The following is a 17,481-nucleotide window of genomic DNA, read 5'->3' as shown; positions in this document are numbered from 1 at the left end:
GGGGCAAGAAAAACTGAAGAAAATGGCGTTGGCTGCTTCTTATACCCCTGCCGCACTGACGTCAGGGAAGAAGCGACGACAACCGACGCCGGACCTAGACTTTGGAATTCGGCCGACCGAGGACCCGCCTGACGACAGGATAACCCATCTGTTATGACTGCAGCTGTATGAGCACTGTACTTTCATGCTCATCTTCCTCTAGGAATGATTGCAATTCAGACTGACATTGTCAGTGGTCTGGTGTATCAACAACCAAGGGGGTACCAAATCTTACCCCCTGTGTCAAGAAGCCATGAGATTAGGGGAATGGGCTATCTCCACTGTCCGTTTTTTGGTGGTCCAACATTCTAGCGGACAGGCTCAGATCTATTCTGATGCCTTACGAGTGGTCTCTGAACCCTTTAGTAGCGGAACAGATCTTTCTAGAGTGGGATCGTCATTGCTGTTATCTCTTTGCATCTCCTTCTTCTAAGGTGAAATGCTGCTAGTTTTTCGCTCTGAACCCCATGACGGAGGAAACCCCCAGAAACGCTCTGGTTCATGCTTGGCCTCCCGGTATTCTTTATGCATATCTTCCACTTCCCCTGTTGTCATGGTTTCTGCAGAAAGCCTGAAGGCTGGGGAGCCTGTGATCCTCATCGCCCATTCTGGCTTCGACAGGTTTGGTTTCCCTTACTCTGGTCTCATCTAGTTGTTCCTCCATGGACTTTGGATCTGGTTTCGGATCTTCTCTCACATCCCTCGGGGATCCCACATCCAGACCTAGACAGTCTGAAGCTCACTGCTTGGTTGCTCTGGTTCTCATCATTATTAGGACTCACAGTTTGTCATCCCCTGTTAAGTATTCTGGTAGCGGCTCACAGATCTAACAGAAAAGTGTATCGTAATAAGTGGAAATGTTTCTCGATATGGGCCTCTCAACGGTCCCTTGACACTTCTACCGTACCTCTTTCGGCATTCTTATATTTTCTGGCTAGCGTTTTTCATCAGAGCGCTAGTTCCTCTATGGTTAAAGTTCAGCTGGCAGCCATTTCTAATTTTCAAGTGGAGGTAAATGTCTTCATTGGCTTTCTCTAAACTTTGTAAGACTTTTCTTAAAGGTGCTTTTCTTAAACCCCCGGTAAAGGATCCTGTTCCACCGTGGGACCTTACCTTACTGTTGCAGGCTTTGGTTTCTCTCCCCTTTGAGCCTGCGGCTTCAGTGGATTTGCATTTCCTGACTTGGCTTTCTCTAAACTTTGTAAGACTTTTCTTAAAGGTGCTTTTCTTAAACCCCCGGTAAAGGATCCTGTTCCACCGTGGGACCTTACCTTACTGTTGCAGGCTTTGGTTTCTCTCCCCTTTGAGCCTGCGGCTTCAGTGGATTTGCATTTCCTGACTTGGAAAACTGCATTCGTGGTTGCCATCATGTCCGCCTGAAGGGTGTCTGAGCTTCATGCCCTTTCAATCTAAATGCCCAACATGATTTTTCATAACGATGGGGTGTCACTTCGCACCAACCCATCTTTTCCTTCCTAAGGTAGCTTCAGAAGCCAGTATTAATAAGACTATTAACTTGCCAGTCTTTTTTCCTAACTACCAGAACAAAGGGTATATAGGTTACCTTTATTGGATGTGCATAGACAATGTGAGATTTTACTTGCACAGGACTAAATCCTTCCGAAGATTTTATCAACTTGGTGTCTTACACCGTACCCTTTTTTGGTTAACCAGTGTCAAAAGTGACTGCTGCTCGCTGGATCTCACAATTCATTGGCCTAGCCTGTTTGGCGAGAGGCCTCTCTCTGCCAGGAAAAGCAAAAGCTCATTCGACCTGTCTATGGCTACATCAGTGGCCTTTTGGTCCAGGGTATCTTTGGATGATATTTGTTTGGCTGCCACTTGGGCCTCATCTCATACCTTTATTTCACATTATAAATAAGGCATGGTCTCTTGAAGTAGAGCATCCTTTGGCTCTGCGGTGCTCCAGAACATCCTTCCATGAGGGCCACCCAAGAGTTTGGTCATTGGGGACTCTGTCCGCAAGATTGAAGATAAAATGAAGTAAACTACTTCAAATAATGAAGTTATGTACTCACCATAACGTTCTATCTGAGTAGTTCTACTTAAATCTTCAACTGTCCCCCCCGCTTTCCCTCTAACCGTATCATTCAGATGATATTTTTCCTTATCAGATGGTTCGTATTAGGTTCTTTGGTTCTGGCCAGGCCAGGCTAGGGGAGTTTCCTGTTGGTTATCCTGGTGATGAGGTGTCATTGGGTTGGGTGTCTTGTACATGTTAGGCAGCAAACTCGATCTGAGGGGAGAAGGGAGACGGGGGGCATTGTGGGTAAGGGGAGGAGCTTGGAGCTTGGTGCTATAGCTGGAAAATGTCAGTGTCGGATCAGATATGGATCCGAAATCCCGTAGTTTGAAGATCAATGAAGTAGAACTACTCAGATGGAACGTTATGGTGAGTACATAACTTCTTTTTTCCATAACACAAAACTTGGTTTGTACTCCAAAGAGTTGGGGGTCTTACCTTTAGCCTTCCTGTGAAGTGCCAACTCCACCTCATTGTGGTTATTGGAGACATCAAGGAGTGAGCATTATCTGAGTTTAGAGTAGGAATCCAATGGTGTAAATCAGTTTACAGTTATCTATTAGAAAAAAACATTTTTTTTTTTTTTGTTAAACATAGTGCTTTGTATTAAGGCACCTGATATTTCCAAGAAGAACTATATTTAACGTGTTTGAATCTGATGTTGGCATTTTTATTTATTCCTCAAATGTTGGTTTTAGATCCGCTCTTCGGATCTGACTTGGTCAGTTCTTCCAGATCTTGAGCTCTGCCCTTTACGCCTAATGCTGTAGTCAAGTAACATACCTCAGATCTTGTTTGCTGCCATAGTGTTTGGACTTGGATCATAAACTCCCAAGTGTGGGTTTTTCGAATGTTTGTTTAGCTTCTGTTATCCTTGTACTTATTTTATTATTATACTCATTGTCTTTGCCTCACTTTAACTTGTAATTTAAGCTTCACCTTCTTTCTACACTCGAGTATTTGTTACCATTGTTTGTATCCTGTCCTTTCCCTCTTTTTGTACTTAACATTGTTGGTAACTTTTCTTACTCTTTCAACTATTAAATATTTCTTTCAGTTCTGTCTGCTATACTTTAAAAATGTCAGATAAGCTTTCAGGTTTTAAGAAATATGTGGTGTGGCTGCAAAATACCAGACTCCGACAAACATTTGTAATGTATCTACTGTTTAGGACCAAGATATTTAGATAGGATTGTAATATGTGCAAGGGATTTATCACAATTGCTCTTATTGACAGGAAAAACAAATTAACTCTTAGGGGCATGCTTCCTTTAATATATTCACCAACAGCTAGTGGGGCTCAAACCCCCAAAAGACTGGAGAAAGAAAGATTCCCTTTCTAAGGAATCACGTAAGAGATATCCAGAATGCACCTAGACTTCAACTTTGTCTCTGTCCTCTAAGTCACCTGTTAAAAACAATCAGATCTGAGGTCCAGATCCAACAAATCATCCTAGACCCATTCTCAACTATTGTTGGAGCCTGTTACCTCTGTGCTCTTGTTGTCTTCTCTGGAGCAGTGTCCCCATCACCACTCAAGACCCTCGTCCATGACTTCCTCCCTTCAGTCTTTCAGGAACCTATTTGAGACCGATGCGGGCAGGATGTTGAGGACATTCCTCAGAATGCAAATATAAAGGAGTCCTTTTGTTTCTGACTACACTGGGTCCCGAGACACTCTGTAGAGCCACTCCTTTGACTGTAGCTCCTTCTGTGATCTGTAATTAAATTTTTGAGCCATTAGATCCAAAAGCCTTTGGAATAGTCTTCCTCTAAACTGAAGATACTGACTTCGACTCTGATGGTGTCTCTGAGCTGTCTGACTAATTATTTTGGAGATGGACGACTTTTGCTGCCAAAGCATTGGTGCTAGCTCTAGGGTGTTGGATTCAACTCTGAAGTTGTTGGAGCAGTCTTTTTCCCTCAGAGCACTGGAGTTAGATCGGTTCTAACTCCTTCCTCTGGGGTTTGCTTGTGGGACAGTAGGAGCCTGCCTTGTCAGATCTGTCAGTTTTGCTTCTCCCAAGCACTCTACTTTCAAGGTAGTGGAGACCGCTTTCTGTGTACTTGCAGTCCAGACCACTCTATCCTTCTGACTTCAGTCCCATTCGATTTTGCATTCAGAGTCTTGGTCATCCATTCCATTGGGATAGCCAAACTGAAAGCCTCCAGGCCACTTAGCAGGATGATATAATTTTTTCTGATAAGTTTTTGGAGCACCCCACTGAGGAGTTTCTCTAGAAGAGGAAGTGCAAAAGGATGCGCTAAGTTTCCACGAGTTTGTCACTGAGGACACTGATTTGAAGGGTCCCCCAGATCACCACCCGATGATGTTTCATTTGGAGACATCTTAGAACTGCTAAAACAAGTATGTTGTTCGTCCCTCAATAACCCTTTTCAAGAGAGGAATCGGTGTTTCTCAAGGCCTTCAGGTCTGATACGTGTACTTCCTGGGCGACTGCCTGCTGATGAGCTCATAGTCCCTTGATGGGCATGGAATTGATATGACACAACTGAGCCAATTCCTAAGAGACCAGACAGGATCCTGGCACCAACTAAGGTTAGACCCCACTGGAATAAAGGAGTACTTGTTGATGCCATGGTCATAGTGCTGGCCACTATAAATGAACTGCCAGGGCTATGTTGCTCTGTCCACTCCACTAACAGGGAGTCTAGGGAGCTGGGTGGGTTTGGGAAGCGTGTTTGTTTCAGCAACCTTCGCTGTTAGGTCGCTTAATTATTTGGCACATTTCACAAGACTTCAAAAGGATATGATCAAAGAACTTCACAAATCTGTCTCTGGGATCCTATCCTCTAAGGTAGAGTACTTTTTCCTTGTTATTGGCTACCCTACAGTCTATTTTATATTCATCCATGAGGCTCATCTCCCATGCATCTGAAGGTAGTTCACAGGTGTTAGGCTCAGGCATTTACATTAGGAAGCGTGCCTGGATGCACTTATGTGGTTTTGTGGAACCTTTTAAATCTTCGTCTACTCACTTTGACGGAACATCCTTGTTCATCCCCAAATTATGAAAGATGTTTGCTTTCAGCATAATTTTCGACTCCTCATTGGACTTTTTCTAGGAACCCAAGAGGCAGAAGGCAAATGTGGTTCAGGAAATTCCAGGTGCCTTTTCCAGATACATGTGGAGACGGTTCCTCCAGGGGCAGAAGGGGGAATTTTAAATGGAAGACACTGACTGCAGCAGAGGTGGTCTGCAATAATCAGGGATCCTAGGGATGCTTTCTCTGACAGATCTATCGGCGCTCCTGAAAGGAGGCCAGGCTGTCTATCTCTGGAGGCAGTCAGGGGTTATCTGTTGCACCAGAGAGTGTGGTTAGAAATTACAAAAGATTCATGGGCGCAGAAGATTATATCCAGAGGTTATATTATATAATTTTCCCTTCCACCCCCATTAAATTCCACAAAACTCGCAGATGTTCCATCCATTTAGAGGGAAGAAGCAGTACGAGAAATAAACATGCTGCTAGAGAAGAGTCATCCAAGATGTCCCCCCAGACCAGAGAGGGACTGAAACCTTTTAGTGCCAAAAAAGACAGGGAACTGGAGACCAATTATTAATCTCAACAAACTTAATGAATTGGTTCAACATACTAAGTTTCATATGGTCACGGTTCAGTCTGTTCTGCCTTTTCTTCACAAGGATGACTGGCTGTGCTCCAGAGATCTTCAGGATGCATACTATCAGATCAAAATTAACAAACGATCCAGAAGATATCTACTCTTCCTTCTGAGAGCCCGTCATTACCAATTCAATGCATTGCCCTTTGGTCTAACCCCAGCCCCCCAGTGGGTTTACCAAGTGTATGGTAGTATTTGCAGCTCACTTGAGACTGTGGGGATTCAGAGAGTTTCCGTATCTGGATGACTGGCTCCCGACTGGTCCAAGTAGGCATCAACTAATTCAAGCACCGGACTGCTTTTAATCCAGCTGTGTTCTTGTGTGGGGATATCCATCAAATACAGCAAATCTCAACTCAGTCCAACTCAGACTGTGGAATTCATTGGTGCTCCTTTCAGCACAGTCACTCAAATAGATTATCCCCCTCTGTCTTGGATTCAAACAATTCAATTCCAGGTCAAAAAGATAATTCAGAGTTCTTCTGTTTCAGCCCATTTGATACTCCAAGCATTGGGGTACATGTGAGCAGCAGTCACACTTGTACTGCTGGCAAGGTTCCATATGAGAATCCTTCAGTGGACACTTGCCACTCAGTGGTGTGTTCTCCAACAACCATTATCCAGTCCAGTCAAGATTATGCAAGCTGACAAGAATTACCTTCTCAGGGGGATCCACTCCAGTCTAACACAAGAAGGCCATCCCTTTTTCCTCCCTCAGCCCAAGGCCATTGTGATCAGACATCTCTCAGATCACGTAGGGGACACCTCTTAGGAGGGATGGTCCAAGGCACATGGACCCCTGAGGAGACCAATATGCATACCATTGTGTCCTGGAGATTAGCTGTCCTCCTAGTGTTGTATGACTTCCGAGAAGATCTCCGAACCTGCAGTTCAGATGGGCAAACATGTCTGTGGTTTGATGCATCAACAAACAAGGGGGAAGCAGATCTTGCCCTTTTTGTCGAAGCTAGAGTATGGTAGTGGGTGATCTCCTCCAGTCACTTTCTGATAGCAACTCACATCCCCTGGATATTTACCGTGATTGTAGACAAGTTAAGCAGGTCTATTGTGGTGCCTCACTAGTGGTTTCTCAACATAGGTGTGGCGGAGATACTTTTCTGTGGATGTGGCCAACCATGCTGAGACCTTTACTCATCCCCCCCTCAAGTGGAGCAGGTTCTTTGCCCTGATAACCCCCACTGGGGAGTCACCGAGGGACACCTTACTTTACGATTGGCACTCCAGTCTCCTTTATACATATCCCGTTACCCCAGATTCCCAAATTTCTTCAAAAGCTTCTTGAGTGAGGAACACATTTGTCCTCATTGCACCTTACTGGCCTCATCAGATCGGGTTTCACTTCTTTGGCCTCATCTTCATTTGCTCTGGATTCTGAATCCAACTCCCGACCTTCTGTCTCACCCGACAAAAATGATTCACGTGGACATTTTGGGCCTCAAGTTGACCGCATTGTTTTTCCCTTTCTATTGCGTGTTAGACAGCCCAGGCTGTTCTCTCAATGTTTTGCATTCTTATCCTATAAAGCTTCTACTAGAAAAGATTTGTCTTTTGGGCACACACAAAGAATTCAGATCCCTTTTCAGCACAGATTTCTAATATTCTTGACTTTTTAGCTACATTTTCAGTGAAGGGGCTAGCTCTTCATCTGTCAGCAATCGTCAGTTGAGTACAAGTGTCAGCCATTTCCGTTTTTGTATAGGTGTAACTCTACCTTAGGCTTTTCAAAGCTTGAAGGAAGCTTTCTTAGAGGAACTTTTTTTACTTAGACCTTTTTTAAAGGATCTTGCTTCTCTTTGGTATGTAAATGTTGTTTTTCAGGCCTTGACCCCCCCCCCCCCACCACCTTTGAACCATCAGCTAAGTCTGATTTAAAATTTGTGACCTGAAAAAATGGTTTTCTAGTTTGTTACTTCTGCAAGAAGAGTATCTGAATTGTAGGATCTGTCTTATAAATCTATTTAATTTTTTTTTTTTTTTTAATACAAAGATGGGGTTTCTTTATGGCCAAATCCTGCCTTTTTACCAAAGGTGGTGTCCAAGTCCAATATTAATCAGGTTATCAGCATTCCAGGGTTCTGTCCAAACTTTTTAAGAAAGGAAAATAAATTTTGTACCTTTTAGTTATCCACAGATTGTTGTGGTGTAATCTGCACAGAACTAAAAATTTGAGAAAATCCAAGCAATTGTTTCCTTTTTTGATTTGAAAATTGGGCAAACCAGCTTTTAAAGTGATATTGGCCAAATGGCTGACCGAATTACTTTTGTTTATGAAAAAATGGATTTGTCATTACTAAAACCACCAAAGCGCCAATTCCATTAGGTCTGTGGTGACTTCCTCAGCTTTTTTTTGTCAAGAACTTCCTTGGATGAAATCTGTGCAGCTGCAATTTGGGCTAATCATCATACCTTTATTGCTCATTACAAATTGGATCTGGTGTCTAGAGGAAGAGCAACCTTTGGCTTAGCTGTGCTCCAAAATTAGAGTTCTCCTGGGATTTAGGTCGCTGGGGACTCTGTCCCAACAGTTAAGGAATGAATGGAAATGGCAACTTCAGATGATAAAAAAAAAAAAAAAAAACTTTATGTACTCATAGCTCATACCATACATTTCGGCCACAGAACCCGAACTGAAATACAAAAGGCGGGAGCATATCCATATTCATCAAGGATGCCCACACCTCTAGGTTAGTGGCACAGCATAATGCTTCAGAGATCATCCACATGCAACTAACAACGGGCAAAACTGCAATTCAAATTGTAGCTTGCTACAGATTACCCACCATGTCCCAGGACCCCCATTTCACATTTGTGGAAACACAGGGAAACAAAGGTCCTACCAAATACCCTAATATTGGATGATTTCAATTACCCAAATAACTGGGAGAACTACTAGAGTACTAACTCCCTTGCCCAACATTTCCAAGAATTTATAAACTCAAATGCCCTGGTTCAAATGGTCAACACTCCACCAGAGGTGACAACATATTGGACATGGTAATCACGAACATGGGTGACTGGTGTTCCACACCGGAGGTCAACCCCTCGCTGGTTAGATCTGACCATAAACAAATCACTTTGGATATCCACATTCCGCCCTCACTCCCAGACAAGGAAACCACTGTGAAAAGCTTTTCAAAAGCAAACTTCACGTTACTTAAGACTGAGGTGGAAAGTTTCAAAGCCCTCATGCTGAAGGATAACACTGTCCAAGCTGCAAAATCCTTTACAAATGCATTCTACAGGCACCTACAAGAATGCATGGATTGTGCCATCCCAAGCAAAACCAAGACTCACTCCTCCAAGAAAAGGAAACGCGTCTGGTGGACTCTTGCCATAAACAAGCTATACAGTAGAAGGTGGAAACTAGTACAGAAAAGAGTAAAATCCCAAGAAGGGAAGACATCCCTGTTCAGTATCGGCAAGAAACTACGATCCCTCATAAAATCATCCAAGGCGAGCTTTGAAAGAAAAATTGCCAAGGACTTGAAAGATAACCACAAGGCATTCTTTAGCTATGTCAAGAATCTAAGTAGCAATGCTCAGATCTGCTCAGAGTTGGTGCAGAATGGCATAAAATTCACTGAACCAACCGCTATCGCCAACATCCTGGCAGACAGGTTCAGTGCAAACTTCACCCCGTCTCACCCCCAAAAGGGCCTATAACCATACCAGAAGAATGTAGAGTCCCAGAAATCAGACACTTAGGTTAAAACAGCCCTCTCCAAACCCAAAAAAACAGCATCAATGGGACCAAATGGTGTCCCAGGCTGCATCCTACATGAGCACAAAGACTAACCCCTCACCTAAACGCACTGTTCAAACTCAGCCTCTCCACAGGCTATGTACAGAGAGTGTGGTGCACAGCAACGGTTATTCCGCTTCAAAAAGGTGGAGCCACAACTGACCCTGATAACTATCACCCTATAAGCTTGACTAGCTTGGTCTGCAAGGCTATGGAGCGCATCATCGTAGAACTCATTAACAGAGACATTGGGAACCTCCAAACACTGGACCCTATCCAGCTCTGCTTTAAGGACAGATCATGCCTACTAAACCTGGTGGACTTCTTTGAGACAGTTGCTGAGGCTATAGACTAGGGAAAGGTGGTACACACAGCCTATCTAAACCTCGCACAGGCTTTCGACACCATTCCCCAGTCTGGTATTATAGGCAAGCTCACCAACCTGAACATAAACCCCTACATCACAAGATGGGTTGCCAACTGGCTCACGGACAGAATCCACATGGTGAGAGTTGCAGGAGCTAGATCCGACTCTGAATGGTTTACCAGTGGCGTTCCCTAGGGCTCAGTCCTGGGACCCCTCCTGTTCGGCATGTACTTCTCAGAGGTACAGGCAAGAACAGGAGGACTATGACTGACCACGTTCGCAGACCACTGCAAACTAGGGGCTATAATCGGCTCTCCGGCTGACTCCGACATCCTCCAAAAGGGTCTCACTGAGACTGATACCTGGTGTCAAAATCATGGCCTCAAGCTAAATGCCAATAAGTGCATAGGTTCATAGATTCATACTAAGCTAACTGCCCTTGCGAGCCATTTTAAGCCTAGCCAGTTATCCCTTGTGAGACTCACCTTGTGTTTGTAATGAAAACACCTTAACCATTAGGCCTCCCTCCCAACCCAGGGCATCCCCTTTGGAAAAAAAGTACCACATAGGTTGTAGTCTCCTAAATACGGAAGACTTAAGGTATCTGGGGACCCAAGTAGATGGTAATCTCACCTTTGATAATCACATTGCTAAAGTGGTTAGAAAATCCTTCCCTGGTTCGCATCCAGATCAAAAGAGGTAATTGTGCCCCTCTACTCATCAGACCCATCATTGAGTACAACGCCCCATTTGGGATGTACCTTACAAGACACCTGCACCAGCTGGAAAGACCACAGAAGTACCTCACCAGGAGAATCACTGGCCTCAAACAGATGTCCTCTGCAGCTCGACTGAAGAAACTCTAGCTGTACTCAGTTGCATACCGCCTATTCAGAGGTGATCTCTGCCTGACATACAAGGCCATGTCCAACCCAGAATTGATGGACATGCTCTACCTAAAGAAAACCTTATCCTCTTTAGTCACACGCTCTAGGGATCTAAACCTCACCAAATTAATAAATAGGACATGCTGGAGGATAGATTCCTGTCCCAGAGACTTCCCATGCTTTGGAACAAGATTGCAATTTACATTAGACAGAGCTTCTAGCTAACACTCTTCAAAAGAAACTTTGACGAGTGGATGGGAAACAAAGTTTACCCCGGGATCACTTCAGTGGCTCTGCTGGACAGAGGCACAGGGAACTAATGTAAGGGGTCAGCGAAAGCCAACACATTCTGTCTAGGCTTATAAATGACTTCGGGCAGATAGCCTAGTACCTACCTATGAACCTACTCATCATAATGTTTCATCTGTGTTGTCCATTTCAATTATTCCTCAACTTTTCACCCACCAACTTCTCTTCCATTAGTTTTGGAAAGATCAAAAGGTATTGGAGGAACGTCTTCCCGGTTTGAGCCCCAGATTCTGTTCTTTCATTCTGCACTGCTGTGTATGTGCATGGGCAGCAAACTAGTTCTGAGGTATGTTAAGTGACTAGGACATTATGATTAAAGGGAGGAGCTTTAGAATTCGTGTTCGGCTATCTGGAAGAAGCAGCAGAGTCCAATCAGAACCCAGCAGTTGAATGAAAATGGACAACACAGATGGAACATTATGGTGAGTACGTAACGTTTTATTTGTCATTCTGTGCTACAGTGCCTGCCATCCAAGTCTTGAGGCCAAATATTTCTGAGATTTTGGTGTGATCTCAAGTGGATGATTTTTCAAAGTATTCTTAACAAATTTCATTTTTTGTTGCAAGTGTTCTTTCTTTTGACATCATGAAGCTGGAGGTAATCCCCTGGATGATGAAACATTATAGCAGCCTCAAAAGTAATAGACTTGACAGTGTGCTTTGCATTCCAAAATTTTAATTTTCCCTAAACAAGTTGTATTTGAACTTGTACCACTGATCTGCACAGTTTTTATATCAGCTGTCCGCAAGACTGACTCTCTGTAAGATTGTGGGTAATACTGGTCAAGAAAAACTACACATTTGTCTGTCTCTTCAGTATTTCATGCAGGCAGACACATTTTGTGGGCTTTCCTTCCCTTTAATTCCATGGCAGTTGAAACAGTTGAAATTAAAGTTTTAAGTACAGATTCCTGGTAACTAAGCCATGCTGGAACCATACTGAAGGGAAAATGAAAGCTATGTGTTGAGTTAATCTCTGACAAAGTCTGCTTTTCCTTTCAGGCATAATGTGAGGGACAAAGAAAACCGAGAGTTATACTTTCTGTGAGAGTAGTTATAAAAAAGGAAGGAAGACTTGTATAATGGTAGGTTTTTAGAAGTTGGATGTTATTGGCCGGGAGAAGGATTATGTTTATAGTCCATCTAAAACTACTGATATGGAGCTTGTGAGATTTTTGGGAGAAGATTTTTTTCAGCAGGGAATATATATATGTGGGACTGGAGCTAGACTTGCAACAATAAAGCTGTATCAGGGACCTAGAATGGAAAATGAGAAGAGGGTAGATTTGTGAAGAATTTTTTTGAAGATGTGGAGTCAGTGCCAGTTAATCCACACAGCATTTACACAATATACCCCAAAGGTGCAATAAATGAGCTAGACAAGATAGAAAGTATATTTCACAGGAATGTGAATTGGAAGTTAATTTTTAAACACCTTTATTGAATTATCACTTGTGACACAGGCAAATTTACATTTTAATCAAACTGTATTAAACATTGTACTCAACATATATTGCTGTATACAGTAAACTCTGTTATCCGGCAGCCATGGGAATTGATGGATGCCGGATAGCTGGAGTTGCTGTTAAAAATAGGCCTGACTAATACTGTACCGTATACTGTTTGTTTGGTTTGACTTGTTCTTGGGTAGGGGAGAGAGGTAATTTATTCCTGTCTTCCTTTTTAAAACTCTAAAAACGTAAGGTATGTTTCTGCGGGGGTGGGCGGCAACACATGAAAATTGTACTGTATTACTTCGATAGTTTTTAACTGTTGCTTTAGTTCCATTTAGCTGAGAATTTACTGTATCATATAACCTAAGCAACATTACATAAATTATTCAATTCTTGCTCCTTTTTTTAAACAAGAAACGTCTTTATTAAACAATCACTTATGACATAATGCAATTTCAAATTCATAAAAATGAAACCACACAGACACAATCCTAGTTTCAATCATTTTATATAACAAACCATACTGACACACTCCCAGTTGCAAACTTTATTCATCACTTAGTCTGCCCAATCATTTTCAGTCCGACATTACATAGCCTGTTTAAGTCCTGCCATCTTTTAAACCTCATTCCTCCCCTGTATGTGTTGTTCCCACAATTCACATTTTTTTTCCTATGTAGTTTGCTCCTACCCTTTTCTAAAGATCTTGGTTCCAGTTGTTTTATCTCTGTTACTTTAGTCACTACTGCTCTACTAATTTTTCTTTTTTTAATGGCAACTTCCATTCTAGATTCTACTGAAAACTCTACCAGTGCTGGTCTTTCGTTTAGGATTCCTCCTTTTTCTTTCCTTGCCTATACTGTGATATCAGTCCTTGATAAGGAAAGCAGTATCTAACCTGCAGTCCAAATAAATTCTTGGCCTCTTCCCATTTTATTATCTTTCTCTCTAGTTATTTGCTCCCATTACCTTGGGTCCTTTGTCAGTTTTCTCCAATAAATTCCAGCCCACTGTTGCCTATTATCTGCATACCTAATTGCAATCATCCCTATTGGCCGAGTCTCCTTTCTCCATTCCCATGTTGGCTTAGTTAGAATATTTTCTGGTACTTCACAAATATAATCTGTATCTTGTTTTTGTTCTTCATTCATGTGTGGTTAGTTTTAATTTCCTTGAAGGTCTGCATCTAAAATACCAGTCTCTCCTTGTTTCTTGAGCCCCCCCCCCCCCCAGTTTCAACATCACCCCTTTCTACTTTGAGTTGTATTTTTCTGTTGTGCTGTGTATTGGAGCCTTAACTGTGTAGCTCTGAAATACCCCTTCAGATTGGGTGATCCCAATCAACCCTGTTCTGCTGGAACAGTCAGATTATCCCACTTGACTCTTGCCATCTTCCCGTCCCAGATAAAGTCCTTCAGCTCTTTATTTATTGCTATCCACAACTTCTCCTCTGGTTGATAAAAATATGCCTTATCTGTCTAAAATTTAAGTGAGTAAAAACATTTTGACTGCTTGCATCTTTCTGTCTGTATCCATGTAACAAAGCTTCCATTTTCTCAGTTTTTGTATTGTCTTTTGTTTAGTCTCTTCCCACATATCCTTAGCTGCCACACAAGAATTATTTTTAATCCATACGGTGGTGGTGCTGCGGTACCGTTGTCGCCTCACAGTTAGACATTGTCCTGTTCGATTCTCGGCTAGAGCGTCTTTTGTGTGGATGGGCGTACCTTCATTGAAGGTTGTGTGTCAGAGCTGGCAACTCTGCACGTAAAAATCTACTGCCAATCATTAGCGGACTGGAGTTCCGCTGTGGCAACCCCCTAACCGAGAAAAGCCGAAAGACACAACAACAACTCTTAACTACTGCGTTTTATTATGTCCCCATAAATATGGATATTGCTGAACCAATTTGTGTGTGGGTATATAATTTGCCACTATTGCTTTTGTTTTAGCTTTATTAATTTTATATCCCAAAAAGATTTGAAACTTGTCTCAGAATGTTCCACAGCACTGGAATGTCGTTTTCTGATTCTGTCAGATATAAAGTATCTGCAAAAAAAGCTAGCTTTTCTTGACTACCATATCAGTTATATCCTTGAATCTCTAAGTCTCTTATTTATTTTGCCAGTTGTTCTAAATACAATGCAGATAACAAGGGCAAAGAGGACAACCCTGCCTGGTTCATCTGCTCAAGCACAAGTTATCAGAGAGGACCCCACCCACTTAAATTTTTTGCCTCTGATCTCTTAAGCAACCATATAATTTTTTCGGAAATGCAAATGCTTCCATTGTTCTGCTCATGAAGTCCCCAGCTTACTCTGTCAAATGCTTTCTCTGTGTCAAGACCCACCAACAGCGATGGCATCTTCTTACATTCTGCTTCCCTTTGAATCATTAGTGTTGTTTAATGTCAAATGTGTACCTCCCCTCCACAAAACCACATTGATTCATTCATATCTATCAATTTTGGCATTACTTTTGTCATTCTATTAGCCATTATAGACATGAACACTTTATAATCGTGGGTTAGTATTGAAATGGACATCTATGAAGCTGGGTCTCATGGATCTGTACCCTCTTTAGGGTATTACATCTAACACTGCTTTCTTTTAGGATGTTGATACTTCTCCTTTTTAAAGTACTGTTGAATAAAACCTTCCAGATCTTTCTCAGTTTTCCTTCTAGCTTCCAAACTTCCACAGGAATACCATCTTTTCATGGGGACTTTACTGTATATTGGTTATACAGCACAATTTTTATCTCATCTCCTCCTATCCTAACAGTATTTGAGCCTCATCTGCTTTTAACCTTGGCATATTTAACTCTTTCATAAACATTTCCATTTGTATTTTTTCTTGATTTTCATATTTCTCTGCTTTTATACAGACTTTCATACAATTTCTAAAATATTTGTAATACCGCTTCAGGATCTCGTTACCTTCCTTTGTTACAGGCTTCTTAAGCTTGGCCGCCCTTTTTTTCTGTTGCATGTGCTAAAAAAAATTTTTTTTTGCTGTTTTATCAAAAAAAAAAACAGTTGCTTAACAGCAGTCTTTCTAAACTTGTGCATATTATTGAGGTAATCTCTTATTTTTTGCTTAACATTCTGCAGTTTCTCCTCTTAGTGTTTTCTGAGATTCCTTCTATTCTGCAATACTTTAACATTTGTCAGTCCCTCTAAATAATTCTTGTTACTTCTTAACCATAAAACCCTTTCTTTTATTTCCACTTTATTTTTAAACTTCACCTTAATTTTATCCCACCCGTAGCTATATTTTCAGAAAAAAATTTTGTCCTGTCTGATGGTTCCTGAATAATCTCAACTACCCATTCCTTAAATTCCTCTCTTCAGATTGGTGGGAAAGCGCCAGTGTCTCATTTTTAATTATCCTTTTTTAATTTAGTTCTTATTGGGCCGTGATCTGAAATTGTTATTGGGTGAGTGTCAAGACCTTCAATTAAATGCACGTGTTCCTGTGAAATGTAAATTCTATCTAGTTTAGCCTAGTTTTTATATCTTGGGGAATATGAAAATTCACTCCAAACTCCTGTTACTGAATTTACGTCTTCCATGCAAATATTTTTATAAATTTCCTCAAAAATGTACCCTCCTTTCCTGTACTTTCCCTTTTAGGCCCCCCATACATAACTGTTGCAAATCACGTTCCAGTACCTACCTACAAGTAATATTTCTTGCTGAAAAATTATTTTCTCCCAGAATTTTCTTAAACCCCTTTATAGCAGTTTTAGGTAGAATACAAATACATGCCAGTGTAATTCTCCCTTGCCAGTAGTCCCTTGGCATAAATCAGCCATTATCTTTTTTTTTTATCATCTTGTATCATTATTGGAGCTGTTTTTGTAATAATAGAAGTACTCCTCTCTTCCTTTGTCCCAGGTATTCTGCTGAGTAACCCATCTGAAATCCTTTATCAGATTTACATGTTCAGTTATTTCTAAGTGTGTTTCCTGTAACATAGCTGTTCGCACTGTGCATTTTTTTAAATATAATTTGCTACTCAGTCTTGTATTTATCTGTGACACCGTTGACATTTAAAGACATTACAGAAAGGATCTTTGAAAATAGTATTTCCACATTTTGTGTATAACCCATTTCTTAAATGTCTCGTTCCAGCTTTTGTTACATGTATACACTGTTTGACAGATTGAATTTTTATGCACTTGTTTTTTGTCATATCCATTTGAGCCTATGTTGCATCTTGCAAAACTTCTTTTGTTTTATTGAACACCCTCAAAAAAAAAACAAAAACAAAATAAAATCCCCAATACACACCTAAAACCGATTAACAATACTAACACAAAAAATTGTGTACATCTTCAAAATGCTCAAGTATTACCTTGCTAATAAAACAGAAGTCACAAACTGACAGCCACACTTGCAGACTTAAAAGAAAGGTTAAACATGCTAAGATGCATAGTGCAGCATGTGTTCTACTGAGTGCTAGTTGGTTTTGTCTTTTCTTTAAAGCTGTCCCAGCTGGGAGAACCCCTGAATGCTTTCAGAGAATATTAGTCTTAGCCAATTTTTTTTCTCAGTTTTTTTTTTCTTCAACCAGTCAATCTGCACCAGCCTGTAGCCAGTTTCTCTTTATCAGACTGTTTCCATGGAGACACGAGAACCAGGCAGCCATTTTCTCCTTATCAGATTGTCTCCACTGAAACATGAAGACCAACTGCAGAATTGCTACTGAGCATACATGCATTTACTAGAAAAAAAGCCTCATAATATTCAGTATTGCTTATCCTTAACTTGTTACTAAATCCATCTAAGGTCCTTAAATCATTTTCCCATGCAAGAATGAGAAAAAAGCACATCACATTTTCTTTTGTCATGCTGTTTTAACCGGGCTTTTTTCATTGTATTGCCTACATTTCTTAAAACTGAACAAGAAGAAAGAGATGAGGGAGGAGGAAAAAAGTGCCCATTTACAACCCCCTTTACACTTTAAAA

Source organism: Protopterus annectens, chromosome 5.part0 (genome assembly GCF_019279795.1).
Source record: "Protopterus annectens isolate FY-2018-M chromosome 5.part0, PAN1.0, whole genome shotgun sequence".
Lineage (NCBI taxonomy): Eukaryota > Metazoa > Chordata > Ceratodontiformes > Protopteridae > Protopterus > Protopterus annectens.
The sequence above is the reverse complement of the archived record's forward strand: the minus strand, read 5'-3'. Positions refer to the sequence as shown.